Source organism: Thalassophryne amazonica, chromosome 8, assembly GCF_902500255.1.
Source record: "Thalassophryne amazonica chromosome 8, fThaAma1.1, whole genome shotgun sequence".
Taxonomy (NCBI): domain Eukaryota; kingdom Metazoa; phylum Chordata; class Actinopteri; order Batrachoidiformes; family Batrachoididae; genus Thalassophryne; species Thalassophryne amazonica.
In genome coordinates, this window is record NC_047110.1 from 86,002,460 (window position 1) to 86,022,431 (window position 19,972).

General features: G+C 39.2%; 1 protein-coding gene across 1 annotated transcript in view; it reads right to left on the reverse strand.

The window, feature by feature from the left end:
• b4galnt4a (beta-1,4-N-acetyl-galactosaminyl transferase 4a) overlaps positions 1–19,972 on the reverse strand; it is a 440,181-nt gene that overhangs the window by 187,930 nt on the left and 232,279 nt on the right. The gene's annotated exons all lie outside the window — the stretch shown is intronic.

Consider the following 19,972-nt stretch of genomic DNA (forward strand, 5'->3'; position numbering starts at 1 on the left):
GAAACTGCAGCTTTGGCGTCCGTGATAGCTTTACATCTGAATTCCAATTGCTTTTAACAAAGCGGCTGGCACTACTGAATAGAAATGAGCCCAAGTGCATCCAGTTAAACTATTGCAGAACAAATGCCCGCCAAGAGAAAGCAGTGCAACTATTTTTGGTCTCGCTGTTTGCATTATTCATGTCAGAAATTGCTTGCCGGTCAATGGAACAACTGTAGAAGGGCTGAAAGAAGAAGAAGAAGACGATATGGAGAAAAATGGAACATAAATAAGGGATGGCTGGAGTCGATAATGGGAGTGATAGAGTTGGTGGCTCCAATTCATTGGTTGGGAGAATAATGGTGCACAGATGAGTACAGCGGAAAGACAATAAGATGCAAAGGAGAAGAGGAGGAGATGACAGGGAAGAAAGAGGAGGGATGGATGGATGCAGAGCAGAAAAGCTGCAGACAGTTGTGGAAGAAAAGAAGCAATTATAAGCAGCATGTGTAGTTGAGTGATTTTGATGTGATGATGACCACGTTTGTGCTTGTGTGTATATGTGCAGACAGATACAGTTTGCTGGAAATGGAACGCGTGCACTTGTGCATGTATGCGGGTCCATAACAACACAAACAGTCAACAGTATGATTCCCCCATCATGTAAGAGCGTGCAACAGTGCAACAGCACAAAAGGAGCAATCAATCACTACGGAGATCAATACTTTTCTAAAAAACTTCAAATCACAAACTACTGTCTTAGTATCTGTCGACTTGTCTTTTCCGCTCAGTTCCAGTCCATGAACACACATTGCATTTATTTACTAGCTCTACATAAAAATACAATAGATTAAAAGAACTTCTGCCAGATGAATGTCAGCATTAACCACTACCTCATTTCCACATAGCGTATATGAACATAGGCTTGACGTCATTTACCCGTTCATTTCTATGGACGGCCTCCGTGATATCCGTTAAAGTATGAAGCTCATCCATCTGGGTCCCCCCAAACACTTTCCGGTGTGAAATTTCGTTTTTTTTTTTCCCCCCGAGTGATGAAAATAAATAAACAAACTTTTGCCGCAAATTTTTGAGAGACTTTATAACGCCTTGTGCCTGGAAGATAGCTTTTCAAAGCTACAAGCTAGCTCCTTCATTTCAGTTGCGTGACTGTTGACATTCAAAGTGTAGACGGAAGTAAAAAAGAAAGTTGTTTCGTGACTTTAAACACATTGTGATATTATATATATATATATATATATATATATATAGATATAGATATATATATAGATATATATTATATATATATTATATATATATATATATATATTTTTTTTTTTTTTTACAGCTGCAGGAGGTGAGTTTCTTGTTTCATCTTTTTGTCTCTGTAGTGTTCTGTGTGCATATTACACATAACCGGATGATGAAAAACAAACAATATTAGCTTCTCATAGCTGCTGTGGTCTCTGTAATGATGAAATACGTTTCTTTGCTTTGAACACTAGATGGCGGAATCATGTATATTACAGACAAGGTCCATACACTATGTGGAAATGAGGCTTAAGTATTATTGCTGTATTACTTATGTGCTTACCCACTCTTGGAATCATTTCACTAATAGAGTCCTGCTAGACATTATTTATAAAATTTTTACTCTTGTAAATACTGTTATTTTGTTGGAGTTTGTGTAACTGTAGGATTGACATAAAAAAAAAAGAATTCAGGTTTAGTGCAAATGTATATTACTTCAAATATCAGTCATGTTTCCTTCATTATTCACAACTGCATTGCCCCTTGTTGCACTCCATTCCCTCACTTTCCTCTGGTATTTGGACTTAATGCTAAGATATCAGTTTTTTCTGGATCTCTGGATAATGGGCTTATTTGCTTGCTTAAACCGTTATGCTGACATGGCGCATTTGACTACTGACGTGACCCGATTAAAGAAGAGCAATTAGCATATGTAGTAAACCACGGTTTGTTTGAGTGCATATGCTGATGCTAATGTATATTTAGCACAGGTCAAACACAATCAAATGTGTCATGTCACCACAACAATATCAATTATAAACAGCAGCATGCTTAACATTGAGAAATTTGGTAAGCCTGGGAAAACTTTCTCTCTCAAATGTTTTAAGTGAGTCAAGTACATACAAAACAAAGGGCAAGGCCATTCACACCCACCATACAGCCAGGTCCACAAGTATTTGGACAGCGACACGATTTTTGTAATTTGCCTCTGTACACCACCACAAAGTAAGTCCCTTCGGCTGCTTCCCTTGTTTGCACTTGGGGGCAGGGGTGGGATTTGAACCCGGAACCTTCTGAACTGAAAACCAAGCGCATTAACCACTTGGCCACCACCCCTGCTCTCTGTACACACCACCACAATGGGGCTGAAATGAAACATGGGGCTGAAATGAAACAATCAAGATGTGCTCATACTGTAGACGTTAGTTTCAATGCAAGTGGTTTAACAAAAATATTGCATTTGCCATTTTTATGCACAGTCTTTCTAAATCATGGCTACATGACTGTATCCTTGGACAAGACCCTTCTTCTGCATTGTCTCAGTCCAACCAGCTGTAAATGGGTATCAGCACCTTGGCTGGAGGAGTAACGTACATCAGACTGGTGTCCCATCCTGAGATGTCATGATCTCAGATTCACTGCATATTTGTGTAGCAGGATGGAGTAATCGGCCATAGTGATTTTCAGCTGGTGTCTGATTCCAGCCAATCACTGCAGAAGAATGCTTGCATAAAAGCGAGCAGAGAGCACCTGTCTCTCTCTCTCACTTGCTGGAGATTGGCTGCACATCTTCGTCTGCCATTTTTCCTTGTGTCATTCATGTCATTGATGTTTGTGTTTGTTTAAATTATAGGTTTGCGGTTGAGCGGAGCGAGGCAGCTGGGACGCAACTGCTGCTTTGCTTTACTCAACTCATTTCCGTCGGACTGGCTGTTTTGTCAGGGTGGGCGTGGATTGTTGTGTTTTAAAGGGTATATGTGTGAGTGCATAAGACAGGACACAAACGTACCATTTTTTTAATTTTGGACATTTGTTTGGTATTTTCTTTTGTAGTTATCAGTTGCTGCAACCCACTTATTGGGTTATTGTTACTTTTGTGTTTAGTTTGGGTTATTGTGGGTTGCAGTTTAATTGTGGTGATTGTTTTCTTTTTCCTCTTTAGTTAATTATTTCAGATTTTTCTTTTCATATTAAATTATAGTTTGTTTTATAATTTTGTTTCTAATTTGTTTTGTGGTTCAATTTTCCCATTCAGGTGCTGAGCCACAGTAGCGGATTGGTGTTCCAGCTGCTTCAGTGGGTCTCAGCCCTGATGGGTTCCTAGTATCCGCTTCTTAATTTTACCTTGCTGATGAGCTTATTTCTACTGGCGTTTTAATAAATTAAATAATTTATACTCAATGAATCAACTTTGTATTTTTGAATCGCTTCCTCTGTCTCTCCTTTTGCAGTGAACCTGAATGCCCTATTCCTGAGCTGGTTTAATTAAAGAGTTCCCTGGCTGAAATTCCCAGGGTGGCATTGTTGAGCAAGAAAAATATCATTATGACTTTTCCATCATTTCCCATGTAGTTTTACCACTGTAACATTTAATGCCAATTTGCACAGGAAAAGAAAGCTTGGTAATAAATGACAAAGATGGGAGTGGCTACTCATTAAACAGGACTGATGCACCACTATCAGTCAAAAACAAAAATACTAGACTGTGCAGAGCAGTGTGCCAAAGCAGGTGGTCTGAACATTTCTCATACAAGCACTACACAAACGTATCCCATCACTTTGTGGCTTTAATTTTTAATCTGCATGCAGAGGAGTGCAGGCTCTTCATTAACAGAGCAAGTAATCCAAAGATGCACAGTGATGGAACGCACAGAGGTGAGGCACTGACATGAACATGCTCACTTTTTTTTCATAGCTGGATGTGTGACAGAGCCATACAAAAAATTCCACATAGAACTCTAATCTGAATGTTCTGCTGCTGGAGTAGTATTCTATCTTAAGTGTCTTCATACTTGAGAAAAATGGTGGAAAACTGTGATGCTTTGTCATCATTATTAATTGTATTCGCGATGTAAAGCGGTGGCTGTCCCAAAACTTCCTACCCTGAATGATGGTAAAACAGAGATCATGTGTTGAGCGCTCTGGCATACCAAATGTGGTAACACCAATTTTGGGCTTTGGCTCATGTAAAACCAGCTGTCCAAGAATTGAGAGTGATATTGACAGCTGTTTGAGGTTCGATCAACAGATAAACTGTGTTGTCAAGCTAGTTTTTTTCCAATTCGCCTTTTTGTCTAAACTAAAGCACTTTCTCAGGTAGATGTGATCTTGAGACAGCCATTCATGGCTTTCATCAGCTCCAGACATGATTATGCAATGCGCTTTACTCGGGGCATTAATCAGTCCATCTCTTGCACGTCTCCAATTGGGCAGAATGCTGCTGCTCGTTTTTTTAACAAACACTTTTAGACATAAACATATTACGCCCATCTTGTACTCACTCCACTGGCTTCCAGTTCATTTTAGAATTGATTTTAAAATTTTAATGTTTGTTTTTAAAGCTGTTTATGGCCTTGCACCTCCCTACTTGTCTGAAATTTTAACTTTGTGCACCTACAGTAGGACATTAAGGGCGTCTGGCCAGCTTTACTTAGATGTTCCAAGGTCAAGATATAAACACTGGGGTGACCATGCTTTCGCGGTAGCTGGCCCCAGACTGTGGAATGAGCTACCTCTTGAGTTACGTACTATTCCTGACCTAGCACCTTTTTAAATCTAAGTTAACGACTTATTTAACTGGCTTTTAACACTTAGTGGTGAGGTGACATGTTATGTTTTTATGTGCTGTTTAAAATTTTATTCTGTATGTGTTTTATTTTTGTGAATTTGTGTTTTTAAATGGTAAGCACTTTGGACACCAGTCGGAGGCTGTAAAGTGCTTTATAAATAAATGTTGATTGATTGATTGAACTCCTTTTTCCAGAGGATCTATACTGATGTATCTATTCACACGGGATTAATATTTCAACAAATTATTTTTCAGAAAGTAAAAGGTGCCGGAATCTTTACCAACACTGGGACACAGAGGGAGTAAAAATGTCTGAAACGGTGCTTTCGGACCGGATAAAAATCACTGATAAACTCTGGTAACAATTACTTTACACCACCTCCCCTGGTAAACTCATCATGCCTTAACAAGCGGCTATAGACCTCATCTGCGTCCACACTGCGGGATTCCAGGGATACACACCGGCAAATGAGCTTTTGAGATTACACAGGGTTACTTTTTTCTGCCATTTTCTGAGGTCAAGTAGTGCAAAATACAAGTATTATTGTTAAAACAAGTCATCAATTTGAAAGCCCGTTTTATTTGGACAAGTTAGGGGATGGCAGAAGAGCATTTCCAAGTCACTGACCATAACCAAATACTTATAGGTCTGACTGTATAAAGAAAAAATACTCTCAAGAGTGACAGCTGAATTGTGACTACTTATGAGAAAAGTGACACAATAGAGAGTGAATCTGATTCAGAGCTGCATCAATAGAAATGGAAAAGAGGTTGGAAAGGGGAGACAGAGCAGATGAAGAGATAAAATCCAGCATTATCACCCAATGATCACATTTGGCTGGAAAGTATATATGTTGTTTGTAGTGTGAGCAAGTAAATGAATCACTCACTACCTTAGCTGACACTTTGGATTTCAGGAAAAAGTGAACAAAGGTTGTTTATGAGTGTCACTCCCGGCTTTTCTGTCCAGTGTGATTACTATTGATGGGAGAGACACGGGGAAGCTGGCAGACAGAACACGGAAACAGTCGCCTGCCAATCATCCACAGCCTCTTTGGTGCTCATTGTGACCTAATTAACAGCAATCCTGCAGGAATGAACTGGGGACACACTCAAGCAGCCACAGAGAGGCAAATAACAAAGAAGGCCATGCTTTGATATGAAGACATATTTCTGGATGTGCGCATTCACCAAACAGAAATGGAAGAAGCACCCAAAATGAAAGGAGCTGTGTGACTCATCAGGAATTGAAAATATAAATGCTGCGGTCAATTATATCCACTTTTGGTCATTCAGTCTCATCATGTAAGAGACAGTGTTCCCTCGTGCCATGAAATAATAATTTAAGTTCTCTTTCAAGAGAATCATAAAAACTAAATCAAACATAACTCTACAATGGGTATTCATAGCTGTATTAATAAAAAAAAACCCTATCACTTGTTCTCCTGCAAACAACTCAGACATAAACTTTCAAAAAATCATGTCTGTAGACAATCAAATATGGAGTTAAATTTGTCCTCATTAATACTTGCAAATACACAGATGGTGATTTACAAATATTCCTCGATTTGTACATGTTGTGTGATTCACAAACACAAATTTCCAATTTGTAACTTGTGTGTTGGTTTTTACAAATAAAATGTGTATTTGTAAATATATTGTTTTTTCGTTGCTTAAAAAAAAAGCATTTGCAAAACTGAAAATTCTGTTTGTGAAGTGTGATTCAGCATTTGTGGATCACCGATTACACGCATTCACCACTTTGCTCAGTTACGCAATACTGAAACATTCTCAGCGCAAAACTGTTCAGAGTTTCACAAATATATACGCCGTATTCACGCTGTGATCCAGTAGAATGGCAGTGTTGCTGGCTATAGTGTGCGCTCTACTGCCTTAAGCTCTTGCAGGGAAATCTTGGCCGAAGGAGAGAATCAGCAGCAACTACCATCATCTGTAAGTCCAAATGAATTTCTGCTAGATACGAGGTCTGTCACTAAAATAACGTCCCTTTTTATTTTTCAAAAACTATATGGATTGAATCACGTGCGATTACATCAGCCAACCTTGAACCCTCATGCGCATGCGTGAGTTTTTTCACACCTGTCGGTTTACGTCATTCGCCTGTGGGCTGGCTTTGAGTGAGGAGTGGTCCACCCCTCCCGTCTCAATCTCTTTGTCTGAGAACTTCCTGAAAGATTGGCGCTTTGCTTGATCAAACTTTTTTCAAAAACGGAGAGGCAAATCGAAGTGGACACCATTCGAGAAATTCAACTGGTTTTCGGTGAAAATTTTAATGGCTGATGAGAGACTATGGCGTGATGCTGTCGCTTTAAGGACTGCCCACGGAGCGGGACGTCGCGATGCGCTCTGAGCCGCCGCTGTCTGCCTGTTTCGAGCTGAAAACTTCCAAATTTAAGCCTCTGTTGGCCCAGGACGTCATGAGAGAACAGAGAACTTTCAGGAGAGGTCGGGATCAGCAGTTTATTCGGACATTCCACTGTTAAAGGAGATTTTGTAATGATGTAATGGACTGTTCCGCGCGTCGGCACCCAGCTGGCGCCATGCGGCGGCACAGGAAAAACACCTCCGTGTTGATAACCATTTGTAAAAACCAGGCGGCTTTTGATGGCTTTCAGTTGAGTGAGTATTTGAGAAATTGTTTAACAGCTGGACCAACTTGTCCTTAAGGCTTCCAACGGAGGTGTTTTTCCTGTGCCGCCGCGCTGCGTCGGCTGTGTCCCGACGCGCAGACCCGTCCGCACTTTCTTTCATTACAAAATCACCTTTAACAGTGGAATGTCCGGATAAACTGCTGATCCCGTCCTCTCCTGAAAGTTCTCTGTTCTCTCACGACGTCCTGGGTCAACAGAGGCTTAAATTTGGAAGTTTTCAGCTCGAAACAGGCTGACAGCGGCGGCTCAGAGCGCGTCGCGACGTCCCGCTCCGTGGGCAGTCCTTAAAGCGACAGCATCATGCCATAATCTCTCATCAGCCGTTAAAATTTTCACTGAAAACCAGTTGAATTTCTCGAATGGTGTCCACTTCGATGTGCCTCACAGTTTTTGGAAAAAGTTTGATCAAGCAAAGCGCCAGTCTTTCAGGAAGTTCTCAGACAAAGAGATTGCGACGGGAGGGGTGGACCACTCCTCACTCAAAGCCAGCCCACAGGCAAATGACATAACTGACAGGTGTGAAAAAACTCACGCATGCCCACGAGGGTTCAAGCTTGTCTGATGTAATCGCACGTGATTCAAATCCATATAGTTTTTGAAAAAAATAAAAAGGTCCGATACTTTATTGACAGACCTCGTATACTATGTTTGTCTTAATGTATGGCAAGGAAAATTATTTGTATTGGTGGATCACAAAACACTGTACAAATCGAGGAATATTTGTAAATCACCTTCTGTGCATTTGTGGGTATGACAGTGCTGCTTTGTGTGAATCGCGAGCTGTTTGTTTGTGGATTTGTGCCGTTTTGCCCTGAGAATGTCTCATTATTGCGTAACTGAGAAAAGTGATGAATGTGTGTAATCGGTGATCCACAAATGATGAATCACACTTCACAAACAGAATTTTCAGTTTTGCAAAATGCCTTTTTTTTTTTTTTACAAATGAAAAAAACAATATATTTACAAATACACATTTATTTGCAAAAACCAACACACAAGTCACAAATTAGAAATTTGTGTTTGTGGATCACAAAGCACGTGTACAAATCAAGGGATATTTGTAAATCATTCTCTGTGCATTTGAAAGTATTAATGAGACAAATTTAACTCCATAATCAAAGTACATGAGAGAATCACAGGAGTTCATTCCACAAGTTGCTAACAGCTCCTCCTTGTGGTGAATGTGCAGTTCACAAAATGTGAGTTTCTGAAAGCATTTTTATAACATCGCAGTCTTGTGATAATACGAACCCATACTTTACCACCCTGGAACTAGGGTTACCAACTCTCCATTGAAAAACAGAATGATCCCATATTGGTTAACTAAAATCAAACAGTAAATAATTAATGAATAACATTACAATTCATGGTAATGTGCTAATTTCATTGGTAAGAAGCGCTGTCAGTCAGTGTCGCTTGCTTAGAAGATACTGGAAGAGACAGTCTGGCAACAACAAACATGGATGAATGCAGTTAACACTTCATAACCTCCATCACAATTAAATCACATACAGTCTTTAAAGTCAGTTTCCATTTGTGTACCTTTTCTTGCATGTGTGAACAGTACACACAAAATAGATGCATATATTTGACATAACTCACTGCCTGCAGGCCAACGTATCAATTCTCAAGGAGACCCCTAAGAGGTGGTTCTGTCTTCATTATGTGTGATCATAGAGGCAGAGAAAGAGGGCCGTGATGGTTTAGTGCAGTCTGGTGAGACAAAACGATTCCTCAAATCAATACGTCCTTTTACCTAACTCCAACTGAAGAACTACGAGAGTAACACTCAATAATGCTCCATGAGTGCCCCAAATGTCATATTTCACAATTTTAACACCACACATGATTTTCAAAAACCTTCACCTTTTTTTGTCACATAAAAAGGTGATAACCCATGACAAAGCAAACACATTTTAGATTTTTTTTTTCTTTGCAGCTTCAATAAAACTGATCAACTGAAATGCACAGCACCAGCACTTCCACACTTTATTCTGCAACATGGTCAGAACGAAGATGAGATTCATACAGTAGACTGGATTAGATACACACCTGTCTATACAAGATCCCAGGTCAAATCAGGTTTGGGAGGATGCGCAGGTAGGTGCCTTGCATCACTGTATCCACCACAACACAGAGCCGCCTTTGGTCATGGATGGCAACCACTCAGGCAGGTAGCAGTCCATCCAACAATCTATCTGCTGCAGTCAGGTGAAACATGGGCACCTACTTGGCCCTGAGGCACCTGCATTTCTGCTGGCCATTTGGATTGGAGCAAAAAGCAAGCCATGAGGCTAACAGTACTGCAAAGCTCAGATCCGGATTATTTCAAGACAGAGATCTGGAGAAGAAGACAAAAATATTTCTTAACCACTGAAGACCCTTCACTCAGGAACACCTCTGCAATAATTCACTGTAAAAAGTATGAAACAATCAGCTCATCCTATAGCTGACTGCCTGGCAAAAGTGAGCAATCAGTGAAGTGCCAAGGTCAAAGAAATGATGAAGAACCTGATGATGAATCTCACTGAGACTCAGAGATTAGAGACACCTTCAGAAGAAAAACCATCACCTCCAAAACTCCACCAATCTTGACTTCAGAGCAAAGTGGTCAGATGAACAACATGATCCAAGCGAGATAAAGGAATTTAAACCATTCTGACAGAACAATGAGTTTTAAGCCTTCACTTAGATACCTAAAATCAAATGTGGCTGTCTAATTTCACCAGGTTAAATACTATTCAACAACAATGGAGCACGAGAGGCAAAGGCTCTACCACCTGCTGACTTCTTTATCCTACAAAAGCACAATAAACCGGCAACCTGAGAATAGAGGAATGATGCAGGGAAATAACACTCAACCAGTTACATAAGATGACAATGTGCACAACCTTTTATATTTTATAGTTCAGCAACAAAACCTTAAAATCTACCCTCACATTAACAGGAAGCCAGTAAAGGAAGGCCAAGACAGGAGCAATATGATCAAATTGCCTCGATGTAGTCAGAACTCCAGCAGCTGCATTCTGAATTTTATATGACTACGAGGTAAACCTGAAAATAGTACACTGATGTAATCAATTCTGGAAGACACAAATGCATGTATCAGAGTCTCTGCATCAGGTGCACACTAGCATTTTAGCTGACCAGCTACTCTTTGCCCTGATTTTGTGTATTCTTTCCACCAGTGTTCTTCTATGGGGAGCTTGCCAGCTCTTTCACTTTTTTCCCCTTTACACTCAGAGATTACGTTAGTTTAATGGGATATAACTTTTTCAACAAACCCAGCAAGAACAAAAAGAAATCTGAATACATAACTAGTCTCAAAATTACCTTTGATCCTTAACCCTCTCAAGGAAGGTATGGTTTTCTTTGCCATTTGTCAGTATGCCTGTTTTCAACCAGAGACTTAAAAAAAAAAAAAAAACATCAGCATCAAGATCAAAGGAATGAAGAACAAATCTTCAGTGCAGACATGTTCCATAAATTACTTACAAACAAAAAAACTCTTGGAAGCATTCACCTCTTTGGTGAGTATTATATTATGAGTTTGATGTTATTTTTCAGTTTTCATCCTGACTTTGTTCAGTCTTGAAACATGTCCTCCTTTTTGGTGTTATGCAAATGGCCGCCCTATGGAGAGCTGCTAAACATGCTAACACCATGAGCACAAAACATTAAATAAGATGAGACTTTCACAAAGCGTGAATATTGCAGCAAAATGTCTTTGATGATCCATTATGATGTTTCACCACACAAAAGGCATATTACTCCAGGTGTTTGTAATAAAGTGCTTCAAACGATAGCCATAGCCCTGCACAACATCTAGCAGCCGCTGTGAGCAGACTCTGAGTGACCGACACAGTGAGAGTGAAAATGAGCTCTGAAATTGTCGCTCAAAGTGACCACGCCCCCAATCATTCACAACTTCATGCCTTATAACATCTTATGAAGCTAGAAAATAAATTGACCACCTGTACAGCTGTCATGGAGGGGAAAACTATATATAGAGACCAAAATCATTTTTTTTTGTACCAGGCTGTAAACATGTTTATTTCTGCTCTAAATTTGGACATTTTAACATGGAGTTGAATGGGAACTTGCTCGATTTTGGAGCCAGCCTCAAGTGGCCAGTCAAGGAACTGCAACTTTTTCTTCTTCAGGTAGGACTTCAGTTTTGTGCAGCTACTTTGTGAACAGGATTGGGTTAGGGTGTTTGATAACAATGTGAAAGAAGCACAGTCATTCTTCAAATCTATATTGCTAAAAAACCTTCTATTTAGATCATCCTATTCCACAGATACATGATTAATACATTTAATGGATCATGTCAAATTTTAATGTTATAATGGTATGGTTTTGCTTGAGACCTTCAAAGGCATTCAATAAAGTCAATCATGAGATTCTCTTGTCTAATTTAAAATGTATTGGTATACATTTTATGCCATTAAAGTGGTTTGAATCATATCTTGCAGGTCAGACACAGCTTGTAGATAACCACGCAGGCAGACAACCGGTCCATTCCCACATCTCTAAAATAGCCATCTATCTGCTGCAGCCAGGTGAAACGTGTACCCTTGGCCCTTGCAGCTGATGCTCCCTCACAATGCTAGTGATACTCCTCATTATCCAGTGCCCAGAGTATATTGTGTGGTATACCTCGGGGTTCCATTCTCTGGCCTCTTTTATTTCTGATATATGTGTGTAGCCAGCATGGCCTCATTATGCTTTAATTAAATAAATACATTAATGTTTTCTCAACTAAAACATGAGGGTTTTCTTTTACTCTTGACTGGGAAATTCCTGGTTCCATCTGGAGATGGCGCAAAAACACTCCCTGGCCCCCTACACTCAGCTCACATCACAACAGAACTGTAATTCAGAGTTCTTCAAAGGGATCCTTGAAACCTGTATAGGTGAAATTCTGGTCAGTGTGACTTATATGACATTATAATTGCTTCACGTCAGAATTAGAAACTTTGCAGATCCACCAGAGAGGAACTCTTCCAAGATAAGACAACTATAAACTTGGAGTCTTGACAACCAGTTTGTTATCTCCATGTCTTAGTTTGCAGAAAGACTTTTTGTGTAAATGCCGACAATTATTTTATCTGCATATATAAAAATTCTAATGTTGTCTGGTTTGTTTATTCAAGCAAATTATTTACCTGTATCCCATTTAATGTGTTCCTTTAACTGCTGTTGTGTTGAATGTGATTTTCTTTTCTGAATTATCAATATTTTGATAGTGAAATATTCTCTTTTATCAAAGGTATGATTAAGTAAATTTAATAAAGTTATATTCATTCAAAAGTACCCAGCCGATCTGCTCTGTGTCAGCCTGATCCCGTCAGATCTCAGAAACTAAGCAGTGCGGGACCTGGTTAGTACTTGGATGGGAGACCTCTTTGGAACACCAGCGGCTGTGTGTGTTTCTCCAGGTAACACTGGAGTTGTGTCAGGAAGGGCATCCGGCATAAAACTTGTGCCAAATATCAATGCAGATCTGGTTGTATCCACTGTTGCGACCCCGAACACAAAACGGGAGCAGCTGAATGGACAACAACATATTCATTCAAAAGTGCCCTAGAACAAAGTGTGTGACAACATAGTTAATGTTTTTAAATAGCTGACTCAATTGTCTGCCTCTCTACATATGAAGCTTTCCTGAAGTTAAATTCTACACCACATGGGTGGAGTTTAATGAAGTAAGCCCCCTTTAAAAAGTCAGAACAGAAGCTTTTCTGCACTTCAGCTCTCCCTTCTGCTCCCCCTTTGGCAAGCTCTTCTCCACTACTCTTCTTTCTCTTTGCAAATGCTTAATTTTTCGTTTGGTGGCCTAGCCATGTAGCCAAGCTACGACGTGGCCCTTTATTCTGTGTTCATTCTTTGATTCTAACATTAGCATGAAGTTACCAGCAACTCTTTAAGGTTCAAGTCTTCAATTTTTAGGGGTAACTTTTCAGAATAAGAGCGAATTTACATATAACGACTTTTCCTTTTCGTAATGTTACAACGCCACTCTTAAAATTTCAACTTTTTATCTAAATTCACAAAGACTTTCAGTCTGGTTCCAACAACTTTTTAAAGCTACCGGAAACCATTTTCAACAAACACTTTCACCTCTTGGGTCAAGCAAGTTGAGGACGGTCCTGATTGCCGAAGCAATGGCCCTTCCTGTTGGCAAACCCAGCCAACACCGAAGACTTGGGATCACCAGGGGAGAACCACTGGTTTAACACCCTGACCCAAGTGAACTCAAGCTGCAAAGGCCGACCCATCAACGACCGACGTTGATCGGATCATTTCATCTCTTCAAAGATCAGCTGAGTCCCACAAAATAATAAGCCATAAATAATGAACCAGGCATGGGTGTGTCAGCGATTATTTGAAGAATGACCCACGTTTTCATCTATCATGTATCCATTACTAAGGTGCCTCTGTGTGCCTCTCTGTACCCTGCATGTGCCACGTAGCAGCCTCTAGTAAGCCACGACCGACCTGTCATTAAAGCCTCGAATGACTTGCATCAGCCATGCTAAGCCACGTAGTGCCGTGATAGTGCCATGATAACGCAATGTTGGTGCACGTTTAGGCATGGGTTTGGGCCAAACCTCCAGCCCTCCCACACCTGGTCCCTTTAAAGTGTGGGTTTTCAATTCACAGCAGCATTTAAAGATGTCACATTTTTTAAAAGCAGTCCAAAAACAGATGCTCCAGTACAGTGGTGCGCTGTGCACCAGGTTGCTGTCCACAGTAATGCACCAGACCAGCTAGAACCAAACCAAGGGTTCCTGGACAGCCACCTATGTGCTCCTCACTGGCTCTGCGGCTCGCTGGCTTTATTTCTTCTGTGGCTTTAAACACACACACATCGTGATACCACTTTTAACTTTATGTTCGTCCATTTATTTCTGCAAAATTGCTCTTTTGCATGCGTGCACTGCTGTTCTGCATTCCTGGACAGCCGCCTCTGTGCTCCTTCTTCTCACTGGCTTCCTTTCCACCCGTGGCTTGCTGGCTTAATTTTTTCCCGTGGCTTTAAACACAGTGATTTTCACACCATGATCCCACTTTTAATTTTGTGTTCATCTGTTTATCTCTGCAAGATCGCTCTTTTGCGCGTGCGCTCTGCCGTTCTGCATACACAATGAGGTGGCTGCTTAATTATATACACCTGCTGCCACAACTTGTGGATCATTTAAAAAAAAAAAAAAAAGTCTTTATTTCTTCTGCACCTTACAAGTCACCGTGATACAACTTTTACCTTGTGTTATGTCTTCAAAACTGGTCTTTTGCGCGCTCTCCTTCTGTGTTGCTGCACAGCTCTGCGCTGCTTTTAGCAGCTTTACTGGAGTTATTTCTTCCGCGGCTTTAAACACACAGCCACTTTCACACAGTCATACAAATTTTAACTTTGTGTTTGTCCATTATTGACTGAAAAATCACTCTTTTGTGAGCTGGCGTTCTGCCTAAATGCTCCTTTGGAGCGTGATGAATCACTGCCTCAGTGCGCAGTGTGCACACACAGTGGAGCTCATGTGATCCATTAACAAGATATTAAATCAACCATAGACATACTTTTACAGCTAGGAACTGTTTTATCAAGCTATAAAAACATTAAAAATAGTTACCTTAAGCTATTCAAAATACATTCCACATGGAGCAGGAAAGAGAGGGACAAAAAACGCATCCAGATGAAACAGTCCTTTGTGATTCCAGAAGCCATTAGAGCCATTTTCAGCATCCAAGGTTTGGCAGAAAATGATTAATCCTATGAAATAATTATTTTATATACAGTGTCCAGTGCACAGAGCAGGTGGAATTGTGTGCACAAGAGGGCAACCGCTCCAAAAATAGCCTCTCAGGTGCACAGATAATGGGCTTTTAGTAGCCTCGTAAGCACCACACACGCCTCTAAAACCTCGTACACAAACTGCCCCACTCTGTTGTTGCCAAATTTTGAACATCTTGAAATTAGCGCACGCTCAGAGAGGAGCCTCATTAACTGAAGATAATGCTTCTAAGGGCCACTCAGAGCCACTATTCTCCAATAATAGTTGAAGAAACCCTCTCGTAGCAAAGAAAACATGCTGCGTGGCTCATTATTCATCCTTCATTATTTGGTGGGACCAGGGCTTAACCCGTTAAAGGTTCCAGTAAAAGGGTTTTGTTGTTAATGGGTGCAAAGTGGCTTCAAACATATTCATATAGTTGTTTAATAACTCTCTTAATAATAATTGGCTTCAAAATTCATCACTAAATTCAAATTAGATTATTTACTTAATTCCTTAAGCTTTATTTCACTGCTTTCTTTCTACGTATCATGAGTAGCAAATGTGTCCAAAGATGAACTTGTTTAATCACTGTCCAGACTCAAAATGCCAGTAAACTGTTCATTTTCTTGCATATTTGTAAATAAAATGTAAATATTTCTGCTGTGGTTTATTGTGAGATGGAAACTCTTGTCCAAGCTTATCGTAGAATTTACAACTTTAATGATTTGAGACTGATTAATTAATGGTTGTTTAAGTTAAAGTACCTATGGTTTAAATAGGTGGTGCAGCAGGGGTAATTAACTAGCATTTTAATTAAATTTATTTCAAATAATTAATTATTAAATCTCAAAATTGTAATTATTTTGGTGACTCGTTGAATGAGGTCCAGGCCAATTTAATTCAATTTAGGATTTGAATAATTCCTTTCGCTACATATTATTGGTGCCTCCGTGTGAGGAGCCAGTAATCCCAAATTATTAAATTAAGTGATTTAATTTCACTACATGTGAATGATATGGAAGGCAGCATTAAAGTGCAAACTAGGTCTTAATTGGATTACTCAGCTTTGTTGGTGTTGGGAAAGGATATATCAGAGTTAGAAGATGCTTTGAGTACTAAATAATCTGTGCATGAGTGGTAAGGTTAGCATTACATATAAGTAAAACAGAGTTTGTCTTTTTTGCTTTGAAAAGGCAGCTACACATGGTTAATGTTATTAATATTAGATGTGTCAAAGTCAGCGGTTATATATTTACCTGGTGATTCTTCTGTTTCAAGATTGTTGAAAAAGTCATTAGTGTCTGCTCTGATACAGTGTCATTTCAATTTGGTACAGCAGTCTTACAAAGAAGAACAAGGAGAGGTTGCGGGTCTACAAAGAAGAACAAGGAGAAGTCGCATGTTGAAAGTGAAAAGTTCAGTGTGGTCATTTTATTGTCTGTTGAATACAAAGTTAAACAGTCAAAACTTGGTCATATACACGTTATTGCAAATGGTAGTGCCCTAGAGTACCTCAAGTGCAATATTAAACTGGTTTGTAATCAGTACGGGTACAGAACAAGAGCTAGTGACGCTTCATGTGTTGTATTGAGAGTAAAGGGTTTTGGGAATTGATGTGTGGGGTCGTCTACCGCAATCAGTTCAACTGAGTAAAAACAACAAACAAAAACCAGTCACACAGTTTTATGGAGTAAAGTACAAAATCAGACATAATGTATATTAAACTTTTACATTTAGTGTTTTTATTTTAGTTTCTTTGTTGCAATTTTGATGATACCATTTTAGGTCATTTTTATTATTCTTTTTTTTTTTCCACTCATGATTTTATTTATTTTTCAAATACAATACAAAACAAATACAGCACTCAGATGAACATGAACATAAACACATTTGCCCGGGCGGCGTCTTGTCAATCAGCTTCCTGAATACTTAAGCCATTTTTCCCATTTTTTGTCCATTTGAGCTTCCTGTAGTCTCCGTCTGTATGTCAGCTTTTCCATTAAATATATGTCTTCCACTATCGATATCCATTGGTCCTTTGTTGGTATGTCTGTTCCCCAGTTCCTTGTTATCGCCTTCTTTGCAGCTATCAGCATCGTTTTGATTAAGTATTTGTCACTCTCATGTATAATTCCTTCAGAAAAATTACATAAATAGAAAAACACAGGTTCCAGTGGTACGTTTCTGTGTAGGCTCTCAGTTGTCCAGGTGGTATCCATAGTAGAGAAGCTTGAATCTTCGACTGGACTGGGTTGCTTGACGCGAGGACGTTTCGCTTCAAATCGCAGAAGCTTCCTCAGCTAAATTCTTGCTCTGGAAGTCTGACTTCTGTCTGACTCTTGTAGAGAAGAATAAAACAGAAGCCAACAAAAGCTGGAGTTTTAACCTAACCAGACCCCTCCTACTGAGAGGCAGACTGCTATAGGCTAGTGGACTAAACAATAGCTCTACTTAGCACTATTGTGCTGTAGTTAGCACACCTAATGGCATGGCAGCTGTCCCTCTAATGATGGGATGGATGCCTTTCTGATGGCTCCCTTGATGACGTGAATGACTCATTACCATGAACAAAAGACTGAAACTCCTTTGACCTGAGTACCCCCATTGTAAAACAGGGGATAAAGTGTGTCTCAGACCCCCTCCCGGTTAAGGCTGGGTTTCAAACGTTTCACAAAGAATGCCTCCTTGACCCTCTCTCAAACCATTTCTTCTCTCTGGCTAATATTTTAACTTCCTTGTCCAGAGCAAGAATTTTAGCTGAGGAAGCTTCTGTGATTTGAAGCGAAACGTCCTCGCGTCAAGCAACCCAGTCCAGTCGAAGATTCAAGCTTCTCTACTATGTTCCAGTGGTACCTTATATCCCAACACAGAGGTCAAAACATCCCAAACATCTTCCCAAAACTTACAAATTTTTGTACATTTCCAAAAAATATGTAAATGGTCTACATCAATATCTCCACACCCTCTCCAGCATTTTTGATGTTTTTTTAACTGTTTGCTTTTGATTCTTGGGGTGATGAAGAACCTAATGAGGTTTTTCCAGGCAAACTCCCTCCATGTCCGAGAGCTAGTTGTGTGGTGGACCTTCCACATTTTTTACCATTCTGTGTCCCCAATTTTTATCTGTAACTCTTTTTCCCAATTACATTTCACTTTGTTAGTTGTATTTTTGTCTATGTTTGTTAAGGCTTTATATAATGATGTTATTATTTTCAGATTAGTATCCCCATATGCCTTTGTCATAATTTCAACTAGCTCACTCTCTGCCATGGAGGAGGTCGCCTGTATTTCAGTTTTATGGAAATTTCTCATTTGAAGATAATGAAAAAAGTCTTATTTCTCCAGTTCAAATCTCTGCATTAGATGTTGAAAACTGTCCAGCTGCCCATTCTTCTCTAAAATACACCACGCTGTTATCCCTCTAAATGTCCACTGTTTATAATTCTTGTCATATAAAACAGGTTTAAAGTTTACATCATATGCTATCCATTTAAGTTTTGATGCACTTTTCTGATGTTTGTGTTGTTTGAGTATTTTAAACCATATAAAGAGTGTATGTTTGGTTATAGAATCTAGATATATTTTATTCTTCTCAAACATTCCTCTATCTCCAATGATACTTTGGATGGGCTGTTTTAATATTTTGTTTCAAAATCTTTCCATTTTCCAGGGTAGTCTGTTTTGCACAAATAATATAGATATTTTATTCGTGAAGCATAGTAATATTCTCTTAATTTTGGTAATGACATCCCCCCTTTTTCTTTGTGCAGCTGGAGAGTTTTATATTCAACCCTAGGTTTTTTTACCCCCCCAGATGAATCTGGAGATAATCCTGTCCCATGTTATAAATTGCAATGTAGTGACCTCTACTGGTAATGCTTGAAATAGGAATAAAAATCTCGGTAAGATATTCATTTTTACAATCTCAATTCGTGAGCTAAAATCTAAAGGTAATGTATTCCATCTTTTTATATCTTTCTGTATTTCCTCTTGCACTTTAGTATAGTTTTTATTGTTAAGTTCCCTAAAGTTCTGTGTTACTTCTACCCCTAAGTATTTGATAGCTTTAAGTTTCCAACTGAGTTTATATTTATTTGTTATGTGTTCAGAAGGAGTGTAGTTGAATTTAAGTATTTGAGTTTTTGATATGTTACTCTTGTATCCAGATAAATAACCGTATCTTTCCATCATCTCTATCAACTTGGGAAGTGATGTATCTGGGTGCTCGAGGAAGGCTATAACATCATCTGCAAAAAGTCCAATTTTATGTTCCTCTCCATTTATCGTTGCTCCTTTAATGTCTTGATTTTGTCGTATTGCTTGTGCCAATGGTTCTATAAAAATTGCGACGAGGCTAGGTGAGAGGCAACACCCTTGTCGAGTAGACCTATGAAGAATAAACTGTTCAGTAAGATCACCATTTATTTTTATTCTGGCTGTGGGGTCTTTGTATATTGTTTTAATAATAGTTATTGATTTGTTATTGAAACCCATTCTCTCTAGTGTCAAATATAAAAATTCCCAATTAACATGGTCAAATGCCTTTTCAGCATCTATGCTCGTAATAACTAAATTTTTATTCTCCCTTTGTGCCCGTTCAGTTCAGTTCATTTTTATTATTCTTGCATTTTATTTTGCATTTAATGTATTTCTATTAATTTACTTATGTATATATTTTTGTTATCAAAAAGACCACATTGGAAGTATGTGTATTTAACGCTTTG